Here is a 7,199-nt window from a genome sequence, read left to right as displayed (position 1 = left end):
AGCCCAGACGCCAGGGTTTTGAGGCTGGGAACATGACGTGTAGTACTGAGGGTGAGGCTGGGAACATGTAGTACTGAAGGTGAGGCTGGGAACATGTACTGATGGTGAGGCTGGGAATATGTAGTGCTGAAGATGAGGCTGGGAACATGTACTGATGGTGAGGCTGGGAATATGTAGTGCTGAAGATGAGGCTGGGAATATGTAGTGCTGAAGATGAGGCTGGGAACATGTACTGATGGTGAGGCTGGGAATATGTAGTACTGAAGGTGAGGCTGGGAACATGTACTGATGGTGAGGCTGGGAATATGTAGTACTGAAGGTGAGGCTGGGAACATGTACTGATGGTGAGGCTGGGAATATGTAGTACTGAAGGTGAGGCTGGGAACATGTACTGATGGTGAGGCTGGGGACATGTAGTACTGAAGGTGAGGCTGGGAACATGTAGTACTGAAGGTGAGGCTGGGAACATGTAGTACTGAAGGTGAGGCTGGGAACATGTAGTACTGAAGGTGAGGCTGGGAACATGTAGTACTGAAGGTGAGGCTGGGAACATGTAGTACTGAAGGTGAGGCTGGGAACATGTAGTACTGAAGGTGAGGCTGGGAACATGTAGTGCTGAAGGTGAGGCTGGGAACATGTAGTACTGAAGGTGAGGCTGGGAACATGTAGTGCTGAAGATGAGGCTGGGAACATGTAGTACTGAAGGTGAGGCTGGGAACATGTAGTACTGAAGGTGAGGCTGGGAACATGTAGTGCTGAAGGTGAGGCTGGGAACATGTAGTACTGAAGGTGAGACTGGGAACATGTAGTGCTGAAGGTGAGACTGGGAACATGTAGTACTGAAGGTGAGGCTGGGAACATGTAGTGCTGAAGGTGAGACTGGGAACATGTAGTACTGAAGGTGAGGCTGGGAACATGTAGTGCTGAAGGTGAGACTGGGAACATGTAGTACTGAAGGTGAGGCTGGGAACATGTAGTGCTGAAGGTGAGGCTGGGAACATGTAGTACTGAAGGTGAGGCTGGGAACATGTAGTACTGAAGGTGAGGCTGGGAACATGTAGTGCTGAAGGTGAGGCTGGGAACATGTAGTACTGAAGGTGAGGCTGGGAACATGTAGTGCTGAAGGTGAGACTGGGAACATGTAGTACTGAAGGTGAGGCTGGGAACATGTAGTGCTGAAGGTGAGACTGGGAACATGTAGTACTGAAGGTGAGGCTGGGAACATGTAGTGCTGAAGGTGAGGCTGGGAACATGTAGTACTGAAGGTGAGGCTGGGAACATGTAGTGCTGAAGGTGAGGCTGGGAACATGTAGTACTGAAGGTGAGGCTGGGAACATGTAGTGCTGAAGGTGAGGCTGGGAACATGTAGTGCTGAAGGTGAGGCTGGGAACATGTAGTGCTGAAGGTGAGGCTGGGAATATGTACTGAAGGTGACGCTGGGAACATGTAGAGCTGAGAGTGAGGCTGTGAACATGACGTGTAGTATGTTGACCAAACCACACACTAGAAAGTGAAGGGACGACGACGTTTCGGTCCGTCCTGGATCATTCTCAAGACGATTTTAGAATGGTCCAGGAAGGACCGAAACGTTGTTGTCCCTTCACTTCCTTGTGTGTGGTTTGGTCAACATATTTCAGCCATGTTATTGTGACTCCTCGTCTGCGCATGACGTGTAGTACTGAAGGTGAGGCTGGGAACATTTCATGTAGCGCTGAGACCAGAACATGCCTCGGATCACCGAAGGTGAGCTAGACACCAATGAGACAGGGAACGTAACCTGTTTTTCCCTGCACGTTTACGAACTTTGTGAGTAAAAAGTAAAAATACGTACTTAGGCTAGGATACATTTGCTTATCTATGTGCGCATATTGTACATGCAGTACGCCATATCTGTACTGACAGCTATGCATGGAGGTTTCTTAACTTCCATCATCTTCGATTTAGGTTCGCATCACCACTTTCCTTGCTAGTCTACAATACTGTACTCGTGGATTTCCAGCTGCTTTAATACAGACACTCAGACAGATAACCATATGAAGGCTCTGGCACGCAGTTGGTTCCTGGCTCATGTCTTTTATAAAATAATTACTTAACGTTATAGTTTTATTCCTGATGAATACAATCAAAATGAAACAGGTTTATTGAGGTATAAATACACATAAAGGGATGAGATAGCTCAAGGCTTGGGTAGTAGAACAACTCCCAGAGCCCCCATCAAGCAGGTATATTATCACCTTGTTCAGTACAACGTGTTACATTTATGTATGATATATATATAATGTCGTACCTAGTAGCCAGAACGCACTTCTCGGCCTACTATGCAAGACTCGATTTGCCTAATAGGCCGAGTGATTTTCTTTATTTTCAAAATTTTGTTTCCAATTGATTTATTTGAAATATTATTATTATATTATGTTCAGAACATAAATTATTGACTTAGTTATGTTAGTTTAGGTTAGGTTGGATTGGTTAGATTCGGTCATATATCTAAGTTAATTTTAACTCAACTTAAAAGAACTCATGCATAATGAAATGAATAGCTTTATCATTTCATAAGAAAAAAACACGAAAAATATATAAATTCGGGAAAACTTGGCTTATTAAGCAAATCGGGCCTTGCATAGTAGGCCGCATACTGCATTCTGGCTACTAGGTACAACATATTATATATGCAACAATGGTCACAAAAACACTGATCCAAGTATGCAGAATAACCACATGTGAAAAATAGATGAAAATAGATAAAAATGTGCATTCTACTTTGCTCTGATGAAGGCTAATTAGCCGAAAACGCGTTAAGCGTTCTCTATTTTTCACATGTGGTTATTCTGCATATATATATATATATATATATATATATATATATATATATATATATATATATTCACCCTAAGAAAAGAAATGTTGAATAAAAACACTTGTATAATAGACAAAACCCAAGATGTAAGAAGATTACAAATTCTTGAAGCAATCCACATAAAAATAGAACAACTCGCCATGAATACCCAAATTACGAAACTATTCACTCTACCCATCATGAGAGTAAGAGCAAGACCAGACGTGAAGATGCCAACATAGAAGTCACTGCTCAACATGCCACGCCCACTACACCTGATTAATCTTTGCATGTGTTTCGTACTCTATTTTGCTTTGTTCTTCTCTTTTTTCCTTTATGCCTTATTCTTAATCCATCTGTATACCCCTATATAATCCATTGTTCGATCCATTTGTCTACACCTGACCCCATTGTTCGTTCCATTTGTCATCATCTGACCCTTTAATGGTATAAATACAATATGCCCTATACTGTCACATCACTTGAGAATGAACCATGTAGGTTCGAAATGTTGTGTAAATTTATAATAAGTGTAATACATTCTACAGTTATTTATTTCTTTTCCTTCACCTCAAACGAACATGACTTTTTAAGAACTCCTCTTCCAATTAAACCCAGATGCAAGAGCACTAGTCAGAGGGATAGAAGCCCCTAAATATGAAAACAATTAATACAGAATATGCAGCCATATTCAATGAAAGATGTATAAATAAAAACTTACTGCCAGTCGAAAAACTGAGATAAGGATATATAGAAACACTGAGATAAGGATATATAGAAACACTGAGATAAGGATATATAGAAACACTGAGATAAGGATATATAGAAAAACTGAGATAAAGACTGTTCCTAAACAAATAGTAACATCCTGCAAGTGTAAAGGAGAAATGTACATTTCACTCTACCCATCTATACACACACACACACACACACACACACACACACACACACACACACACACACAGGGAGTCGGCCGGCCGAGAGGACAGCACGCTGGACACGTGATCCTGTGGTCCTGGGTTCAATCCCGGGCGCCGGCGAGAAACAATGGGCAGAGTTTCTTTCACCCTATTCCCCTGTTACCTAGCAGTAAATAGGTACCTGGGAGTTAATTAGCTGTCACGGGCTGCTTCCTGAAGTGTGTGTGTGTGTGTGTGTGTGGAAAAAAATAGTAGTAGTTAGAAACGGTTTATTGACAGTTGAGAGGCGGGCCGAAAGAGCAGAGCTCAACCCCCGCAAGCACAACTAGGTGAATACACACACACGCATCACAAACAATAAGCGTATTAACGAACATTCTGAGTGATAAACATATTCATTTCTTCCTTTACACATGCAGGATGTTACCAGACGTAAACCCACAAACTTTTAGGACTAGGTATACAAACAGTGTGCAATAGACATTCAGACAATTCAACAAAGTTACAATCTTGGTGCAAAATTCTTATATATCTCCAGAATATCGGCAATCTTTCCGTTGTGACAAATTCAGGCTATTTGTTCAGGAACAATCCTTATCTCAGTGTTTCTGTATACATTAATCAACGGGCTATCAATAACATAATGAGTGAGGGTGCAGTGTCCCTCACAGTGTTCAAGAGAGAACTGGATAAGCACCTCCTAAGAATATCTGATCAACCAGGCTGTGATTCGTACATCAGGCTGTGAGCAGCCGCGTCCAAGAGCCTCGTTGATCAGTCCAGCAACCAGGAGGCCTGGTCGACGATCGGGCCGTGGGGACGCTAAGCCCCAGAAGCACCTCAAGGTAACCTCAAGGTAAGGGTGTGAGACATAGATTTACATTTCGTTTTATTATCATTAACATCTCCACAAGCACAACTAGGTTATCTTGAGATGATTTCGGGGCTTAACGTCCCCGCGGTCCGGTCCTCGACCAGGCCTCCTTTTTACACACACCCCCAGGAAGCAGCCCGTAGCAGCTGTCTAACTTCCAGGCACATATTTACTGCTAGGTAACAGGGGCATCAGGGTGAAAGAAACATTTTGCCAATTTGTCTCCGCCTCCACCGGGGATCGAACCCGGAACCTCAGGACTACGAATCCGAAGCGCTGTCCACCCAGCTGTCAGGCGCCCACCCGTAGGTGAGTACAGACACAGACGTAGTGACAGGCACAGTGTCCTGAAAAAGATTATTGATTGAAATGTGACCTTTACCAATACCACCCAGAAGATTGAATTAATATTATACTATAGGTGCAAGAAGACAGCCAAACTTGCCCATAAAAAACTTAGGGCACCAAATAAAACTCCTTAAAAAGAGACGAATGTCGGCTATGATTTCACGTGCCCACTTGGGGACTCTCAGCCTTAACAATTTCAATATATAAGAAGACAACATCCCTTTCAAGGTGCCCAACAATGCACAAACAGCAAGGTATCGAGGAATATAAAGTCTCTACACATAACCAGATCATCACCAGATATATCCTGACAACAAAATAATCGACAGATAAAGTGACTAAACAAGATTGGACATTGCCGAGGTATTATACATCAAACAAATCCAACCAACTATAGAGAGTTAACTAACACCAATGCCACAGCAGAGAAAACATTGCTTCTACGCCGGCACCTGAGCCCCGCGGCTTGACCCGTCTGACCCTTTACCTCACCTCTGTCAGAGTCGATATCCCCCTTACCATACATGCTACAACTTAAGGGCTATTCATGCCCGTGCTACCTCTTGGGTGGCTTACTCTTTATCAATCATCAATCATGTTAAAAGCCATATCTCACCTGAAGATGTTCCAGGCAGGAATGAAACGTTGTGCACATACATTACATAATCATTATTGTGTTTCATTCTCCTTTTGGTAATCTAATCACCTGATGATGATGCGAAGATTGTCGGACGCATCGAATGTCTGAAGTCTCCGAAGGAATTTGTCGACTTACTGCGGGGAGCACGGGCCACAGGGATAAGAGCATCGTTAGATGTAGAGTCACTATTTACCAACGTACCTGTGGACGAAACAATCGGGATGATAGTAGACAGAGTGTATCGTGACCCGGCTTGCACTCCTCTTGACATGCCAGAAAGCATACTGAGGAAACTACTTCAAGCCTGCACTAAAGAGGCACCTTTCTTGAACCCAGATGGGCACATGTATAAGCAAGTAAATGGGGGTCGCCATGGGTTCTCCCCTAGGTGTCCTGTTTGCGAACTTCTACATGGGCACCATCGAGCAGAGGGTCTTAGTTGACATTGACTTGAGACCCGCCATATACTGCAGGTATATAGCTATAGGTATGTTGACATTTTTACACAGGTACCTGATGCCAGATGTCTGCAGCAGCTGAAGGAGGCATTTGAGCGGAATTCTGTGTTGTTTCACTTACGAGATGGAGAATAATGGGAAGCTGCCCTTTCTGGATGTAACAGTCGGAAACAAACATAGGAATGTGCCTCAATGCCAATAGTGAGGTTATCTTGAGATCTTGAGATGATTTCGGGGCTTTTTTAGTGTCCCCGCGGCCCGGTCCTCGACCAGGCCTCCACCCCCAGGAAGCAGCCCGTGACAGCTGACTAACACCCAGGTACCTATTTTACTGCTAGGTAACAGGGGCATAGGGTGAAAGAAACTCTGCCCATTGTTTCTCGCCGGCGCCTGGGATCGAACCCAGGACCACAGGATCACAAATCCCGCGTGCTGTCCGCTCGGCCGACCGGCAGTGACTCCCCAGACAAGTACAAGAGGAGTGTTGTCAACGCTTACGTCGAACGTGCTCTCAGCCACAGCTCAGGGTGGAAAGAAGTCGATGAAGAACTCTGTAGGGTAAGGCAGGTCCTAGTCAACAACGGCTTCTCTAACGGTTTTGTTGAAAACATCATAAATAGAAAGGTAAAACGCCATGCAACCTCTGAAGAGTCAACCAACACAACACTTGTACCCCCAATTAGACTATTTTACAGGAACTTCCTTTCGACGGCTCATAAAATGGAGGAAAGTGTCCTGAAAGATATTATTGATAGGAACGTCATCCCTACAGACAAAAATCAGAAGATACAATTGATAATTTATTATAAAACCAAACAAAACGGCCAATCTACTCATGAAAAACTCCCCAGACACCAAGCAGAACGTTTTGAAGGAAACCAACGTCATCTATGCCTTTAAATGCCCACTTGGGGACTGTAAGCCCCAAAGAACTCAGTATATAGGCAAGACAACAACGTCTCTTTCCAGGCGACTAACAATGCACAAACAACAGGGCTCCATCAAGGAACATATAATCTCATCTCACAACCATACCATCACCAGAGAAATATTAACAAACAACACAGAAATCATCGATAGTAGGCGGCTCGACATCAGCGAGGCACTACACATCAAAAAGTCA

The 7,199-nt window shown here is 43.8% G+C and overlaps 1 protein-coding gene across 1 annotated transcript in view; it reads left to right on the top strand.

Moving 5' to 3' along the window:
- Positions 1-7,199, top strand: part of LOC123764083 (uncharacterized) — a 60,051-nt gene that overhangs the window by 310 nt on the left and 52,542 nt on the right. The gene's annotated exons all lie outside the window — the stretch shown is intronic.

Source organism: Procambarus clarkii, chromosome 1 (genome assembly GCF_040958095.1).
Source record: "Procambarus clarkii isolate CNS0578487 chromosome 1, FALCON_Pclarkii_2.0, whole genome shotgun sequence".
Lineage (NCBI taxonomy): Eukaryota > Metazoa > Arthropoda > Malacostraca > Decapoda > Cambaridae > Procambarus > Procambarus clarkii.
Note: the sequence above shows the minus strand (reverse complement) of the source record. Positions and strands in the feature narration are given on the sequence as shown.